We start from the raw sequence: 17446 nt of genomic DNA, 5'->3' as shown, positions 1-17446 counted from the left end.
ATATATCAGAGAGGTTAAATGATAAGTGATGAAGACAGAGTTGGAACCCTCATTGCACTTCAGAAATCAGAAATCTAGCTACTCCACGCTGCTTCACTGGAACTCAGATCAAGGTTGAGAATGGAGAGGAGGCTCCTGATCAGAAGGGGAAAATAAATGAAGGATAGCATTTAATTGTTTACTAATTAGCAAAAGAATGACCATGATAATTTTACAGAACAAAATATAAGATTGTGCTCAAATAGAATCCCTGAGTAACACAGCAACAAAATGGAATCTTCTTGAGCTACTGCTCTCCTAAACCACACCATACCATTCTTCCCATGTAGCCTGGAGAGTCAAAAGACAAAGTGGATACTAATCTGCATCATACCACCATCAGATGCAGATCTAGTGTGAATGATGTTTTATTTCTTAGACTGAACTTTCCCCAAAGAGGATGAGCTCCTTCCTCAAGCCACATCATTATGAAATTATCAAGAAGCCAAGGATGATGCTATTAATTATTCTAAGTGCATGAAATTTTTCTGAAAAAAGAAGTGGCAATCAGAAAGAAAGGTGCCAGGGAGTGGGGCCTGGGTGGCTCAGTCAGTTAAGCCACCCAGTCTTGATTTCTGCTCAAGTCATGATCTGGAGGTCACCTGGCAATGGGCTTTGTGCTGACCATGCAGAGCCTGCTTGGGATTCTCTCTCCCTCCCCCATTCCTGCAGGGGCACACGTAAAAACTTAACATCTTATGATAATGTTTGTTGTAGCTGATTCTCTGATCTCATAAGCATGTATTAACTTCATGTATTAAAGTTGGGACTGAATCCTGCCATTAGAAAATGCTCCTTGATAGATTGCATTGAAAGCCTCCTACTTTTTTTTTAACCTTCTTTTAATGTAAACACTGCATATGTTATTAAAAGATCAATAAAAACATTGGTATTGACTATGAAATTATTCTCCTAGTAGTGGAATTGAGAATACAACTTCTATCTTATTATATTTCTACAAAAAGAGGAGATTCTTTTCCACACAGATTCTCATCAATGTTAACTCTGGAGAGAAACATTTGTACCTGTCTCATGGCTTAGTGGTGACAGATTTACACTTTTTCATTTGACTCTATTGTGGAAAATGGGGCACAGTTTACCATCCTGTGGTAGAAAAAGAGAAAAATATCCCTATTAACACTGTACCTTAACTAGCTCATTTAATAGGCTTCAGGCATTCTAACCGGTAGCAATTAAAAAAATAACTTTAAATTGTATACATTAATTCCAGTAGGATGAAAAGCTGAGATATGTTAACCTTGATTTTATTATTTGGGCAAATACAGAGTTAGACTACTCCCTGTCAAACCAGATACCAATCTCTTACAGAGAATAAATGTTAACTAAGGAAAACAGTAAGCATATTTTATTAAGGCTATTTGTTTCTTTCCTGAGCACTTTGGCTACACAAGCTCTACCTACAGTTTCCTAAGTGACCATCAGTGCTTTCTAAGAATGCCAGTGCAGCTCTGTCCAATTAGTGGGGCACAGAGACCAGTCAGATGCTGATGCATTTCACAAAGGAGTTGGTGGTGAGAGGCAAATGCAATTAGGGAATATTATCGCTGTCTTTTGTGCTTTACAAAACAGTATTTTCTCATGACTCCTCTAACTCTTCCTTGACTAAATGGCTTAATATGTGTAAGTTTGATAATTTCTAATAGAGAAAACTAAAAATGCCTTGGAAAAAGGTAAAACCACTTCAACACAGAAAGAGCTCCCTGTTCCAGGTAAAAAGGATCCTGAGTTACCAGGGAATATCCAACTCCTGAAATAACTGATGAATATAGATGCTTCCAAAATTTTCCCAAGGTCTCACTACCTAAGCTATAAGTAACTTTTATACTTATTCCATAAGATTATGGTAAATAAAAAATTTCAGTTAAATGCTAAAACGCTTTAACAATTGTTTACCTTTCTTGCTTATAGCCTTCCTTGTCCAACAATTGCTGTGGAATATCTGGTAAAGCTGATAGGAAACCCCAGAAGTCAGCAATTTGCTGTGTAAGACTTAATGTGGCCAACACTGTTAACTTTCATCAGGAGCAATACTGGTGGCCTGAGCCAGGGGGTGTGATCATCAGGTTCACCAAAGATAATGTGAATGAGGATCAAAGAGCAGTCAAACATGGACCTCTATGCACTAGGAAGAAATGGCCTAAGTCAGCTCTTGTTATTGAAGAAAATAACCCATTAGGAATCAGTGAGAATCTTATCTTAAGTTTTAGGGGAGGAATGATATTATTTAAGCTATGATGAAATGTGATTCTTAATACCTGTTAATTGTACTGGGTACATAATATTACACTTTGTGAAATATTTTACATAGGAAATTGTTTTCTATTGCATTTCTGTGGGATAGCAGATAAAAGTGAGATCAATATTTCTTTGAGAAAAATAAGGTAACAAATTTATGAAGAGTAAGTCATAATTTATTCTAAAAATGAGCAGAGTCAAAGAGCATGAAAATTGAAGAGAAAAAAGAGTGATGGGCCTCCCTGATGTGCTATTGTGACCTTTATTCTGGTGTCAGAAAATAGTTATAGAACTACTTTAATCTCAGTGGATTTTACAAACATACCAGAAGCTTCTTCAGGCTTTGGCAAGCTTTGATTATTGCCTCTTACTCCCACCTACACCACTCTCCCACTTACATGTATTTTTTTTATGATCTGCCTTCAGAATGGTTTCCTTTATATAATTATTGTAGTAGGTTGTTAGATTATTGGTCCCAATGCATCATGTCTCACTATTTCCTTACCCTGTGTAGTTCCTTCCCACACTGACCTGGGCTTGCTCATGTGACTTGCTTTTGACCAGTAGCATATCAAGAGCTGGAAAGTACTTGTGCATCAAGATTCTCCTTATGGAAACCTGCCATGTGAAAAAGGCTGGCCAGCGTAATGGAGACACCTGCCCAAGCCAACGGCCAGCACTAGTGATCAGACATGTGAAAGCAACCATCTCAGCCAAGTAACTAGATGATGCCAACTTTATGAGTGACCTCAGATGAAAGCAACATAGATCCAACCAAGGGATCCAGCCCACATTGCTGATCCATAATTGTGAGGAGATGAAATGATTGCTGTTTAAACCATAAGCATTTTAGGATTGGTTCATTGCATAGCAATAGCTACAACTATATTCACTATTAGATTATCATCTTATTTTATACTACATTTCTCTTCAAATGTTTCCATATTCTAGAAAAAGAGATAACAACTGATAGAGCCTTAACACTTTTCCTCTCCCCACCCCCAGATACATATATGTAATGATATATACAGCTGACTCTTGAACAATGTGAGATTAGGAATGTCAACCCCCTGCACAGTTTAAAATCCATTTATAACTTTTGACTCCAAAAAAACTTAACCAATAATAGTCTAGTACTGAGCAGATGTCTTACCAATAGCATAAAGAGTCAACATATATTTTGTATGTTATATATATATATATATAAATATATATATATATATTTATATATATATATATATATAAAATATACTGTCTTCTTACAATTAAGTAAGCTAGAGAAAAGAAAATGTTAAGAAAATCATAAGAGAAAATATATTTATAGTATTGTACCATATTGAAAAAAAATCAATGTAAAAGTGGACCTCCACAGTTCAAACCTATGTTGTTCAAAGACCCACTGAGCATGTGTGTGTGTATATATACATATACCCTTTAAAAATAATATTATTTCATAAAATCAACTTTTACTTTATCACAAAATTATTTTTTTCAGTTACCTTAAGAAGTAATGCAGAATTGCACTAAGTTTGCAAATTTGAAGGCTCTAAAAATGTTTTACTCCTTGGATTCAGGTCTTAGTGTGCTTTAAGTGGGCACTCATCTTTGCAATATGATTCAAGGAAATTTCAGCCTAGAGAGTCTTATAACATTTTACCTAAGAAAAATAATACATACAGAAAAATAATACACTTTCAGCCAGTAAACCTGTGCTTCTCTTTATTTTCTAAATTCCTTAACAGTGAAGAAAACAGCGTAGAGTTTAAGATTGCCATGTTTAGGAGGAGGGCGGTACAGAAAGAGGGCCCCAAACTTCAACATTATCCAATCACTCAGTATACTACGGTGGGGGGAGGGGGGGTCTATGTGGAACATGAAGCCTGGAAAAGGATACAGATACAATATAATTATGATCAGGATAATGACTCCTATAATTTTGTTTTATATACGAATGGCAGAGGTCTCTGGGGAAATGACAGCAGCTACAGAGAAGGTTTTTATCTCTGAATATCCTACCCCTTCCCTAAAGACACACACTAACAAGAAAAGAAAAAGCATCTGGTAAAGCAAGCCCCAAAACTCACAGACAACATCTATGATAAGGTGCCCACGTGAACTGCAACTTACAACCAGGTAGGGACAAATCCACACGAGCAAAAAGACCCACATGTGGTATCTAAAAGAATAAAGAAGTTGAAGGAAGAGAAAGCTGATTTTATATTTAGAAGAGCCAGAGATTCCTATGATTGCCATCACAAACTCACAGAGAACAGCAGCAGAAACTAGCAGTAGACCTTGCAGCCTCCAATTTGCAAATGTGTGCAAGAACTTTGAGATATTCTGAGGCTACAGATGTGTTCTGGAGCCTGTGAAACCTTGACACATATCAAACCAACCACCCTTCTAGAACAAATCCCCAGGCTCAACAGGGCAGAAAAGAAGAGAACCTGAAAAATCAAAGTTGGAGGGCTGAGGAGGAAAATTTTAGAATTTTTTTGAATCATGTCATGAAAATAACAGAAGACAGTGAGCACTGGAATTGTGAAGCTAGAAAATATATTCTGACCTATGCTTCTCTCCTAAAATGGAAATTTATTTCATTTTAAAATGAGGAAAAGAAAAATATTCCAGTAAAATCCCACAGAAAGTTAGTAGGAAATAAAAAGGAAAATAAAGGTAAGAAAGTCTCAGCAGACCCTGAGAGGCTGAGAAAAAGACCCACAAAGCAAAATGTGTTGCCTAGTGTTTTTTAAAAAGTAAAAGAAATTTAAAAAGTGATTGAAACTATTTATTTAAAAAAAAAAAACATAAAAAGACAATTACAAGATGAAATGAAGCATTTGGAGAATAGGAAGATTTGAAAAAGTGAAAGAATTCAATAAATAATATGTTTAAAAAATCATTTCTTGAATGAAGATTAAACTAGAAGGAACACAACTTTGAATAAATACAATGGATAACGTCTCCTTGGAGAAATGGCTGATTTCAGAACCAGCACAGGAGAACAAGTTGTTCCTATTACATCTTGTCATACCAGAGAGTAGGGAAGACTATCAAAGACTACTGGGATGTGTCAAAATGACTCAGGAGCCAATCTGAATATGGTCGGGCACAATCTGTGCACTGATAATTACAATAGCATCAATGAAAACAACAACAAGGAAATAAAATACCTAACTGATCATCTTTGAAATATACTCTGGAGTCTTTTTTTTTCTTTTTTTTTTTTTGGCAAAATTGGTAAATAAAATAAAAGAAACATTTATTCTGCCTTTTCAAATTAAACTGTGACTCGGGGCAACCAAATAGTTGATGAAATGAATATTCCAGCTAAAAATGAATAATAATAATATAATTAGTAAAGGGGCACCTGATTGACTCAGTCAGTGAGGGGTCCAAGTCTTGGTTTCCTTTCAGGTCATGATTTCCTGGTTCAAGAGATCGAGCCCCGCATCAGGCTCCTCACTGAATATGCAGGCCTTGCTTGTGGTTCTCCCTCTCCCTCTCTCTCTCCCTCTCTCCATTTCTCCCCTGCTTGTTCTCTCTCTCTCTCTCCCTCTCCCTCTCTCTCTCCCCCTCTCCATTTCTCCCCTGCTTGTTCTCTCTCTCTCTCTCTCTCTCTCTCCCCGTCTCCCCCCCCAAAATAAATATATTAATTAAAAAATAATAACATAATTAGCAGAACATCACCACTTGGTACCCATAATAAATTAATGGGTCTAGGCATTAATAATTGATGGTTGCAACATCACAGTAAGACAAGCAGACACTTTATAACTCATTTTGGAATTAATGAACATCACCTATGAAGTAGACCTACCAAAAAATCAAACCTGAATTTTTTCAATGCTCTAGATCTATCTACCAATTGACAGTAAACACATGGGTCAAAGAACATGATAAATGTATAGGCATGAAGGGTATACAATGGACACAATGCAGACAGTTGAGAACCATGCAGGATGAATGCTTTTGATTCAATGGCAGACAAATAAATTCAAGAAAATATGAACAAATGGAGTTCTCTTAAACTTATAACTTAAAATAAATTGTAAAAAATAAAATAATTAAAGAAAAAAGAAAGAAAAATTGTGCCTGGATCATTAATAAAAGAAATAATGGTCATTAAAATTAAAAAAACATATATATTTATAGGACAATCAAGGAAATGTGAACTGACCAGTTATTTGTTAATATTAAGGAATTATTGTTAATGGGGGGGTATGTGATGATGACTTTATACTTGGGTTTGAAAGGGGCAGTTATTACATTTTAGAAATAGATACATTAAAATTTTTACTGAGAAAAGTAAATCTAGAATTTGCTTCAAAATTGCTGGGAATTATGATGGTGGTAGTAAGGGGCGGCATAGAGAAAATAGCCAGCAATTGGTATTTGATGAGATTAATGGTGAGGGTTTCCATTTGTTTTTTCCTACTTATGTAGATGTTTGAAATTCTCTGTACTAAATTTTTCATAAATGTAGATGGATTAAATGTGTTCTCCTGAGCTTTCTAGAGGAAGAAAACTATTCTTAAATCAGGAGCCTTCTTCCCTGACCAAGAATTCTAATCATAATTCTGCCTTACCTGTCCAAGTCCAGAACTCTGGCACTCAGGTTGCTCTGAGGTCTTTGGTGATAAAATCTACAAAAGTAATTTTTAAAAAAAGGTTTCAGTCTTAGCTAGAAGACAACAAAGTCTGATAACCAGTCAGAGTAAAGGCTGTTCCTAGGTCTGGGGCAGGTTATGTAATACTAGTATATGGCAAAAAAAAAATTATATTCTTCCAAAAACTAGTTGTTACTATTGTGTATACTTTTGCAGCAGTTTCTTTTTTGAATTTTCAGTGTTAAAGTAAACCTATTATTTAGGTAGATTTGAATTGTCATATACTCAAAGCCTAAAAATAATCAGCTAAAATGACATTAAATCTATTTTGGCCATTGTAGCATATTCTCCAGTCTTGTTTGCTTTGTCTATGCTGTCAGGAAAAGGTGTGAGGAGACCTACAAATCATTATAATGCCAGGATTTGAAATGGGTTATTTTAGCTTGCTTCCTCCATACTCAACTCACTCTCAGGAACCTCTGCCCTTAGACTTACTTATTTATTCAATACCTCAGATTATTGCATATGTCACTTCTTCCCAAATAAACCACAGGCTCCTTGAAGGGCAGCTACTAGTATTATAAACACTGAATTCACTTTTGGTCTCCCCATCCTAAACATGAGTGCTTTCAAAATCTGTATTACTTAGTATATGTTTGACTATAAAAAATTACAGAAACAACTCAATTCTATCTAATAATAACTGTCCACTACTACTACTACTATTACTACTAAAATACATGAGATAGAGCATAAACAAGAGAATGAAGATAGGGCTGGATGTCCCAGACTACAAAGTGAATTATCCCATTGGCCAACCTTATTGACTGCAAACTGGTGAACCGGTCACCACTTAAATTCATGATTAAGCAAAGAGTCATAACGAATTTTATTACCAAAATTTATACCTAAAATTTTTTATCTCAACTAACCTGTAGTTTTAATAGGAATAGGTGAGATATACAGTATTCATTCAGATTCCTAAATAATCCATTCCCTATTTTTTCTTATGAAAATCAATTAGGACTATTATAATTTATCAAAAATTCACCAATCCTCCTTTTACTTTCCACAGTTTGGTATCATTACAAAATCAAGACCTTTTGCAGCATTTAACAATTTCAAAATCCCTCACCAATGTTACATCACTAGGACAAACTAAGATCAGACTTAGAAAACCACTGGCTAATGCTGAGAAATCATCTCTCATGATCCACTCAAGGTGGACTAGCATTGAAAACACACAAGAACAGGGATATGAATTCCAAAGTGGACTAGACGCCATAGTTCATCCTTTTAAAAAGGTTTTTTAACGTTTATTCATTTTTCAGAGATAGAGAGTGAGAGGAGGAGGCGCAAAGAGAAAGAGGGAGACGCAGAATCTGAAGCAGGCTCCAGGTTCTGAGCTGTCAGCCAGCACAGAGCCCCATGTGGGGCTTGAACCCATGGACCACAAAATCATGACCTAAACTGAAGGAAGTCTGACGCTGAAGTGACTGAGCCACCCAGGAACCCCTTAGCTTTTCTCTTTAAAACCATCAGAAATGAACCTGCTACCTGACCTTTGTAATTCTGCAAAGACACAATAGTTAGATATTTTGTCTCTTTCAGCTTCCTGAGCCCCCTTCTCTAGTTTCAGGAATGATTCCAGATACTACAAGGGGTACAAACAATGGGGTTAAAAGAGCAATTTAGTCTACTGTTGCAGCCAAGTTACACACAGAACAAACAAGTTGGTTCACACATTGTTAGTTTCTTTGTTTAGAGGAGTCTCCGTTTAAAGCAAGCAGCCCAGTCAGCATATTGAAATAACTGTGGAAATCAAATTGCATATATATAAGATGTGTCTATTAAAACTTTCATTCAATCTCAGATGCAGAATTTTACTACTTCTTTAGGCTTGGAAAAATATTTTCCGGTAAAAAAGGAGGAGAGGAAATTTTATACTTACCCCATACTTCTTCACCCCCTAGCACCTTCTTTTCCCCCTATTTCATCAGAAAATGATATTCTGTAGGAAAGATTTTTTTAATTAGTAGATGAAACATTTAAGTGTGCTAAATTTCTTTATTTATGAAAATTTGTCAAATATAGTTGCCTTTCCAGCACTTTCTAAAAGAAAGCAAAGGTACAGTTTTATTTTCTTAAGACTGAATATTAATTATTATACTATATTGAAACCTAAGCTTGTTTTTAGGAGGCCGTTGAGATATTCCAAGCTATTTATTCCCATACAAAATGGCACTTTTTTCTCCTGTGCTTTCTGCTGGTATTTTTCCTGCTACAATTATATCCTACGCAAGCTGTTACATGTCATTGTTTGATTTCAGGTTCTGAGGTGAGATTGTATATTCTCCCTTCTATAGAATAAAAAGAACTGGTTTCATGATAACCTTTTGCTTTAGATGCCTTCTTTTCCATTTATTCTCACTTCATATCTATGGTAAGATGCCTAAAATAGATGATAGACTTTGTCCTAGTGACATATCAACCAATTATTTGATTTGTTGGACTCATATTCAAACCAGCTACTCCCAAAATACAGCCAGCCTTTCTGCCTGTGGGGTGTAGCCTATCTAGAGCCAGGATCTACTGCTACCATTGGGAAATTTTCTCCATTGTAACAGCACCCAGATTTTGTGTGTTGTTACCTTAGTCACTTGTAGGAATTGACAGAGTTTCTATAATTAATAGTGTTCATTAATGGATGAATGAATGAAGAAGATGTGAGATATATACATATATCATATATACGAACATTATTCAGTCATAAAAAAAAGGAAATCCTGCCATTTGTGACAACATACATGAAGCTTAAGGGCATTATGCTAAGTGAAATAAGTCAGACAGAGAAAGACAAATACTGTATGACTCACTTATATGTGGAATTTCACTTACGCTAACTCAAGGAATGGAATAATGGTTGCCAGAGGCTAGGGGTGGAGGAGATGAGATATTCGTCAAAAGGTACAAATGTCTAGTTATAAGAAGAATACGTTCTGGGATTTATTAATTAAAAAAAAATTAAACATTCATATACTTTTGAAAGGCAGAGAGAGACACAGCATGAGTGAGGGATGGGCAGAGAGAGGAGACACAGAATCCAAAGCAAGCTCCAGGCTCTGAGCTGTCAGCACAGACTTGATGCGGGGCTCGAACCCATGAGCCGTGAGATCATGACCTGAACCAAAGTCAGACACTCAACAACTAAGCCACCCAGGTGCCCCAGTTCCAGGGATTTAATGTACAGCATGGTGACTCTAATTAACAATATTGTACAATTGAAAGTTGCTAAGAGAGATCTTAAATGTTCTCACCATACACACACACACACACACACACACACACACACACACATGCACACACAATACAATTATGTGAGGTGATGGATTTGTTAACTAACTTTATTTGTGGTAATCATTTTTCAGTACATGCATGTATCAAATCATCACACTGCACACCTTAAACTTACTCAGTGTTAAATGCGAATTATATTTCTATAAAACTGGAGGGAAAAGGAGTCAAGTGGAGCAGGATGAAGCTGATGGAGAAAAGCCCCTGTCCTGAGAAGTACCAAGGGTGGACAGAGAAATGCGGGCCTGTGCCGGTACTGCTAGGCACACTCTATTCCCATCTGCAGGGAGAGGGTGGGGGCAGCACAGCTGTGATCCCTGTTGTACATGCTGCGTAGCCTCAGGCAGCTTTTCAAAGTTAGATGTTGAAAACTAATAAATGAAATTATAAGAAAGAACGCATAAATGCCTTTACTTATGGTCCTCTTGGCAACTTTTTCCATCTAAATGCTGTTCTCTGCAGTCTCAAATCAGGAAAATTAATATAGAACAGAAGTTTCCAAACTTTTCATCATAAATCTCTCTACCAAAAGAAAAGTTGGAATTTTATGACCTTTAGTAAATAAAACATCTTTTAGATTTTTAATATTTATCATGAGAACATCGAACAGTTACCTACTTTATGCCTGGGAAAAATAAAAACAAGACACAGACTTTAAACACAGACTTTGTTCGAGTATTATTCTTCTTTTGACTTCAGTGTAAGAGTTTTTGGTGTCTGTGTAAGAGAATAAGCAGATGATGACAGAATGCAGGATATCTCTTTCCACGTTTTGTGACTACAAGGTTTGAACTAGAATTGCTCAATAACTTTGTACTCTGATTTAAGGGAATATAAACGACCTACTTGTCCTAAAGTATCTGTTATGAGAAAGCCAGAGGTACTCTGTAATTGGCTCAAAATACCATTTATTTATTTAAACTATAAAAGTAGTTTCTATTTAACAAATGAGCACAGATTTTCACCAAAAACCTACCCCACTACATAGCTCAGAGGAAAACTCTGAGGGAAAGAAAAACTATATGGGCAAAATTTCGAGGCTCCATCCCCTGCACATGGGATATTGACAGGCTTGTAAAACTTACAGAGGTAGCTAAGGACCCTGGGCATTTACTAAATATATTAGCAAAGGATGGTGGAAAAGTAAGACTTTCCCCAGCCAGGGGGTAACTTAAGTAGATGAAATTTGTCTTTTATGTTCTTTTCCTTGTCATATACCAGTACTATTTCTTGTCCAAGGTGTCTTTTGTATCCTCAGTAGACACACACGTGCACGTACACATCCATAGATACAGTCCCCAGTTTGTTCTGTTGAAAATCAGCTATACTAAGGAAACTACATAATACCCTATATTTTACAGACTTTGGAAATACTTTTTTTTAAGTAGGCTTCACACCCAGCACAGAGTCCAATGCAGGGCTTGAACTCATGACCCTGAGATCAAGAACCAGAAGCTTAACCAACTGAGCTACTCAGGTACTCCTAAAAATACTTACATTTTAATAGAAAACATTTACCGTCTCAAAACCCTTTCTAACAAGGGAAGTTATTTCTAATACAAGAGGTTGATAGTTGACAGAGAAAATTTGGGGAGCACAGAGACATGTCTGACCCTTCCCCACCTACCATCTTCTACACTCCTAGGGAAAATACATCAACACACAGGCTGCAATCCTTTCTGCTAAGCTTTACCAACATCACAATTTCATACAGAGTTCCTTAACTCATATTAGGCACTCAGTATGTATCCTATTTGTTGAAGGGGGGAGAAGATATGAAGGATGGAATCACCTGAAACTATATAGTGTACCACATTTAAATCAATATAGATATAAATATTTAAATTTAAGATAAATTTAAATTATAATTTGAAATTACTTACGGAGTTTTATTTTTAAAAGAATATTTTGGAAAGTCCAAATCCTAATTGAACTCTGTATTTTCAGAGAAGGCATGGTCCAAATGAAGAAAATCTTTAATTACTGTTTTTTATTCCAAAGCAAACAAGTATTCGTATTCTCTTCATGCAATATTATTTGACAAAAGGAGAATCAATATTTCATATTTTTGAACTAACAACCAAGTCATTGACCTCCTTAGTCAGTTTCAATAAATTTGAATGTTTCCCAATATCTACTTTTTAGCTTGTACCTGAGGAATTGAATACCTACTTAGTTACTTGAATAAGGTTATCAGACCTCTAAATAGGCAGTTCACAGAGCCCACCACCAGAGGGCAATAAAGAAGTTGAATCTTAAAGCTGTATAGTGAAATAGTGGGAGTTTAAACAAAGGCAACATTTCACAGTATGCTTTTTCGACCAAAGTTATATATATAATAACTTAATGGACTATATGTACATGTATTCTGAAAAGTCAGCAGCACACTTCACTGGTCAATTTCGATGATAAGAGGGATGTAATTTGACTATAGAAAAACAGTGTACTTACATCTTAAAATTCTACCCCTATAGAATCTACTCACTATTGAAAAATTGTAGGAATAATAGCTTTCTGTGACTCAATGACCAGGCTACCATTATCAAGAGTAAGATTTATTTTCCTATGATGCTCAAATGCACCAGAAGAGTACATATCTAGGAGAATGGATAAACTCAGAGTGACATACGAAAATAAATAATACTTCAAATGGAAAATGTATGAGATTTAGAAGGAATAGTTTTCTCTGTACTAGTGTGGATATCTGCATAGAGAGTTTCTAAGAAACATAAAAATCACTTCTAGGAAGTATTTTTAGCTAGAAGAGAATTAATATGGATGAGGGAGAAAAGAGCTGGCTTTTAAAATATTTTCATTTACTTATCCACTTGCTTATTTGTTTGCTTGTTTGTTTGTTTTTATGTTTGGAATAAGAGGAAACATTGGATTTAAGACCAGTGTCCCAATGGAACACAGGAACTGAGAACTATACTGGAGCCCAGCCATTGTTTGACAATTTTGTAATAATGCTGTGAAATACAGCCAAATAATTTGAACTATACACCTTCTCTCTGAAAATAATCTTAAAACATCCACCTTAATTTAGATCTTAAGTAAGTAGCACAAAATATATTGTGCTGCTTATTATGCTTTCTTTGAGAAAGAATACAGATTCTGGATCAAATAAAAAATGTCAGCAAACCTCATGGATATACAGATTCCTATCATTTAGAACATGCCTCTAGAAGAGGAAAATTGGGTGATAATTTTCCCAGATTTCATATTCTACAAATACTTGTTAGAGAAGAAGCATCTCCTGTAAAATACAGTGTCACCGATTCTTTCTTAGATGTTTCCCAATACTACTGCAAGGAGTTTGTCTTTTCTTCACCAATACATATGGGGAAATGGAGGTGGGTTTAAGAGGGACTATCTAAATAGAGCACAGTGATCAAAACTTTGTTTTTAAAAAATAGAAATTTTGGGGCGCCTGGGTGGCGCAGTCGGTTAAGCGTCCGACTTCAGCTCAGGTCACGATCTCACGGTTCGTGAGTTTGAGCCCCACGTCGGGCTCTGGGCTGATGGCTCAGAGCCTGGAGCCTGCTTCCGATTCTGTGTCTCCCTCTCTCTCTGCCCCGCCCCCGTTCATGCTCTGTCTCTCTCTGTCCCAAAAATAAATAAACGTTGAAAAAAAAATTAAAAAATAGAAATTTCTAGGGGTGCCTCAGTGGCTCAGTCGTTGAGCATCCAAGTCTTGATTTTGGCTCAAGTCATGATTTCAGGATCATGAGATCAAGCAATGTGTTGGGCTCTGCACTAAGCATGGAGCCTGCTTAAGATTCTCTCTCTCTCTCTCTCTCTCTCTCTCTCTCTCTCTCTCTCTCTCCCCCTCTCTCTTTCTCTCTCTCTCCTCCTCTACCCCATTCATGTGCTCTCTCTACCTCATTCGTGTGTTCTCTCTCTAAAATTAAAAAAAAAAAAAAGAAACTTCTATTTAAATAAAGTCTTCTCATCCAAACAACACTTAACACAAGTTCTTAAAACCTGGGGTAACAAATAGTTTACAGTTTGTAAATTGGACATGACTGACTTAATTCACATTATGGTTTCTTCCACCAAAATTTGATTGGGATATTATATTAATATATTTTCAACTATCAATTGCAGTTCTGTGGGGACAATAACTGTATTTAGTAAGAATTCAATAAAATTTGATTGGCTATATCACTGACTAAAAGAATATATACAAGAGGAACAAGACAGTTTTAAATTACACTAAATCATAACTATTTTTACATTTAAAAGTACATTTAAGGGGCGCCTGGGTGGCGCAGTCGGTTAAGCATCCGACTTCAGCCAGGTCACGATCTCGCGGTCCGTGGGTTCCAGCCCCGCGTCGGGCTCTGGGTTGATGGCTCAGAGCCTGGAGCCTGTTTCCGATTCTGTGTCTCCCTCTCTCTCTGCCCCTCCCCCGTTCATGCTCTGTCTCTCTCTGTCCCAAAGATAGATGGAGAACGTTGAAAAAAAAATTTTAAAAATAAAATAAAATAAAATAAAATAAAATAAAATAAAATAAAAGTACATTTAAGGAGTGCCTGGGTGGCTTAATCAGTTAAGCATCCGACTTCTGCTCAGGTCCTGATCTCGTGGTTCATGAGTTTGAGCCCCACATGAGGCTCTGTGTTGACAGCTGAGAGCCTGGAGACTGCTTCAGATTCTGTGTGTCCCTAATCTCTCTGCCCCTCCCCTGCCCACGCTCTGTTTCTCTCTCAAAATTAAACATTAAAAATAAATAAATAAATAAATAAATAAATAAATAAATAAATAAATAAATGTACATTTAATATGAAATTTTCAAATTTCATAAAAACCATTATTTTAAATTATTGATATATTTTTTGAGAACTTACATATTATTAGTGACAAATATAAAAATCTTCAAGGAAATTTTTAGATTCCAGGTTACTTTTTATAGTAATTATATGAAATGGTGTTGTCATCACCAATATCTGCTTTATAATGCAAATAAGTCATGATAACTTTATTGCTTAAATTTCAGCTAGATCTTTTAAGAGGAAAACTGTGAGGATTGTTACCTATTGTTGCTATTTTCTTCCTTTAGATGTTTAACCTTAATTAACAGGAACTCCTGGAAGGAGGTATTTTATGGGAGCAGAGTAAGCAGAGTAACACCAAGTAAGGGGACACTGAATCACAATTGACACACAAGAATGTACAGACCAAGGACCAGATAAGATAGTGACTATTTTGGTCTGATATAAAGTCTAATTTTTTAGACTCCAAAGCATAACTTTACATATCTAGCCAAATGATCAATTGAGTACAAAGGTAGAATTGAGATATTTTCAAATGTTTCATAGTACTTAATTATAAAACAGTTGAGTGAATTTTTGCAAAAAAAAAAGTTTCAAAAACTTTGCCCCCTGTTTACTATATTAAAATTTTACAATATTATTGGAGTTTTAGTGTAATAGTAGAGTCTAGGCAAAATAAAAGTTTGTACAAAGCTGTACAAAAAAATTGCTAAATGAAAATCTCAATTTTAGATTGAAAGTTGTCTTCAGAATTTGAAGGAATTGTTCATTTTCTTTTGATTTCCATAGTGCTACTAAGAAGTCCAATACTGTGCTTCTGCTGGAACAGCAAAAGGAGAGTCACACTGTTGTTTGTTTGAGTTTGGGAAATTTGGAGGTGGGTATATCTACTCCTTAGACAAATTTTCAAATAACCTCCTAATTTTCAGGTCCACTATGTGTGTCTGTTTTAAGGTACTTCCAATTCCTGAGCCTTACTAAGGTTTTAGAGGAAAATCAGCTAAATTCTTATTGACTTCTTCCTTGAGGGACATTTGCAAAGGAGAAAATCTAAGTTTAAATCACATTAATCCTTCCATCTCCATTTCCCAAAATTTTATTAATCATCTGTTAAAATCTCCTCACCAATAATCCTTGCCCTTTTGAGTTTTACATTAATATTAATGTTATATTCCCATAGTTATTAACCTAAGGATTTATTCACTGAATTCTAGGACATGTATACTTAGCAAAAGTGGAGATTGCTTTCTATCAGTATTTTCTTCCTTACCATAGGTCTATTGCAAGAATCTTGAAAAGCATCATGGCCTATATGGAGTTTGAAAATATTTAGGGATAAAATATTTCCAAACTAAATTTAAAACTTAATATGGTTGACACAAATTCCTTGGATTCTGATTATGGCTCTAATTTACGTTGGAAAATCTTTATCACTCAGTGTCCTCGTTTCCTTTTCTGTAAACTGGGATAACATAGTATCTAATTCATGTGGTAATAGTGAGAACTCAATAAGTTTATGTATGTAAAATACTCAGAAAAGTGGTACAGGTTCACACAGCGTTTCAGTGTGCCATTGCTCTTCCTGAGCTGTCCCCAGACTTAAAATTTCCCTCAATTTTTGTACTTAGTTATTTAGATGTCTTTGTCTAATTCTTCTGCTTTTTAAGAGTACCTCAGGAAAATCAAGTATTGTTATATTGTGTTTTCATTTTAATTCATCTCAATGTGTTTCTAATCCTCCTTATGATTTCTTCTTTGATCCATGAGTTATTTAGGAATATATTGTTTGATTTCCACATATTTGTGAGTTCAAAAATTTTTCTGTTAATGATTTCAAATTTCATTCCATTGTTGCCTGAGAGCATGCTTTATATTGTTTATATCCTTCTAAATTTATTGTAATCCATTTTATGGACTAGCATATGGTCTATCCTGGATAATGTTCCATGTGAACTTGGAAAGAATGTAAGTTCTGATGCTGTTGGGTGGAACATTCTATAGATGTCTGTTAATTCTAGTGGTTGATTGTTGTTCAAATCTTCTATTTTCTTGTTCATTTTCTGTCTAGTTTTTCTGCTATTAAAGGGGGCTATTAAAGTACCCCAATGTTATTGTAAAACTGTCTATGGCTTCTTTCAGTTGTGCCCAATTTTGTTTCATGTATTTTGAGCTTCTGTTGTTAGATGCATATATGTTGCTTTTGTTTTTGTTTTGTTTTGTTTTTTAGTAACTTAAAATATCAAGAGCCAATTATTATTTTTCACAATTCTTTCAGTTTACTGGACAATTTTGTTTTGCATAGTGTTGAGGGAGGCTGCAGTCATCTTGGGTACTCAGTTGGGTAGGATGTTCAAGACAGTTTACTCACATGGTGCTCAGGTGCATATATGTTCATAATTATTATATATTCTT

This window comes from Lynx canadensis, chromosome F2, assembly GCF_007474595.2.
Source record: "Lynx canadensis isolate LIC74 chromosome F2, mLynCan4.pri.v2, whole genome shotgun sequence".
In the NCBI taxonomy this organism is placed as follows: domain Eukaryota; kingdom Metazoa; phylum Chordata; class Mammalia; order Carnivora; family Felidae; genus Lynx; species Lynx canadensis.
This window is presented reverse-complemented; position numbering follows the sequence as displayed.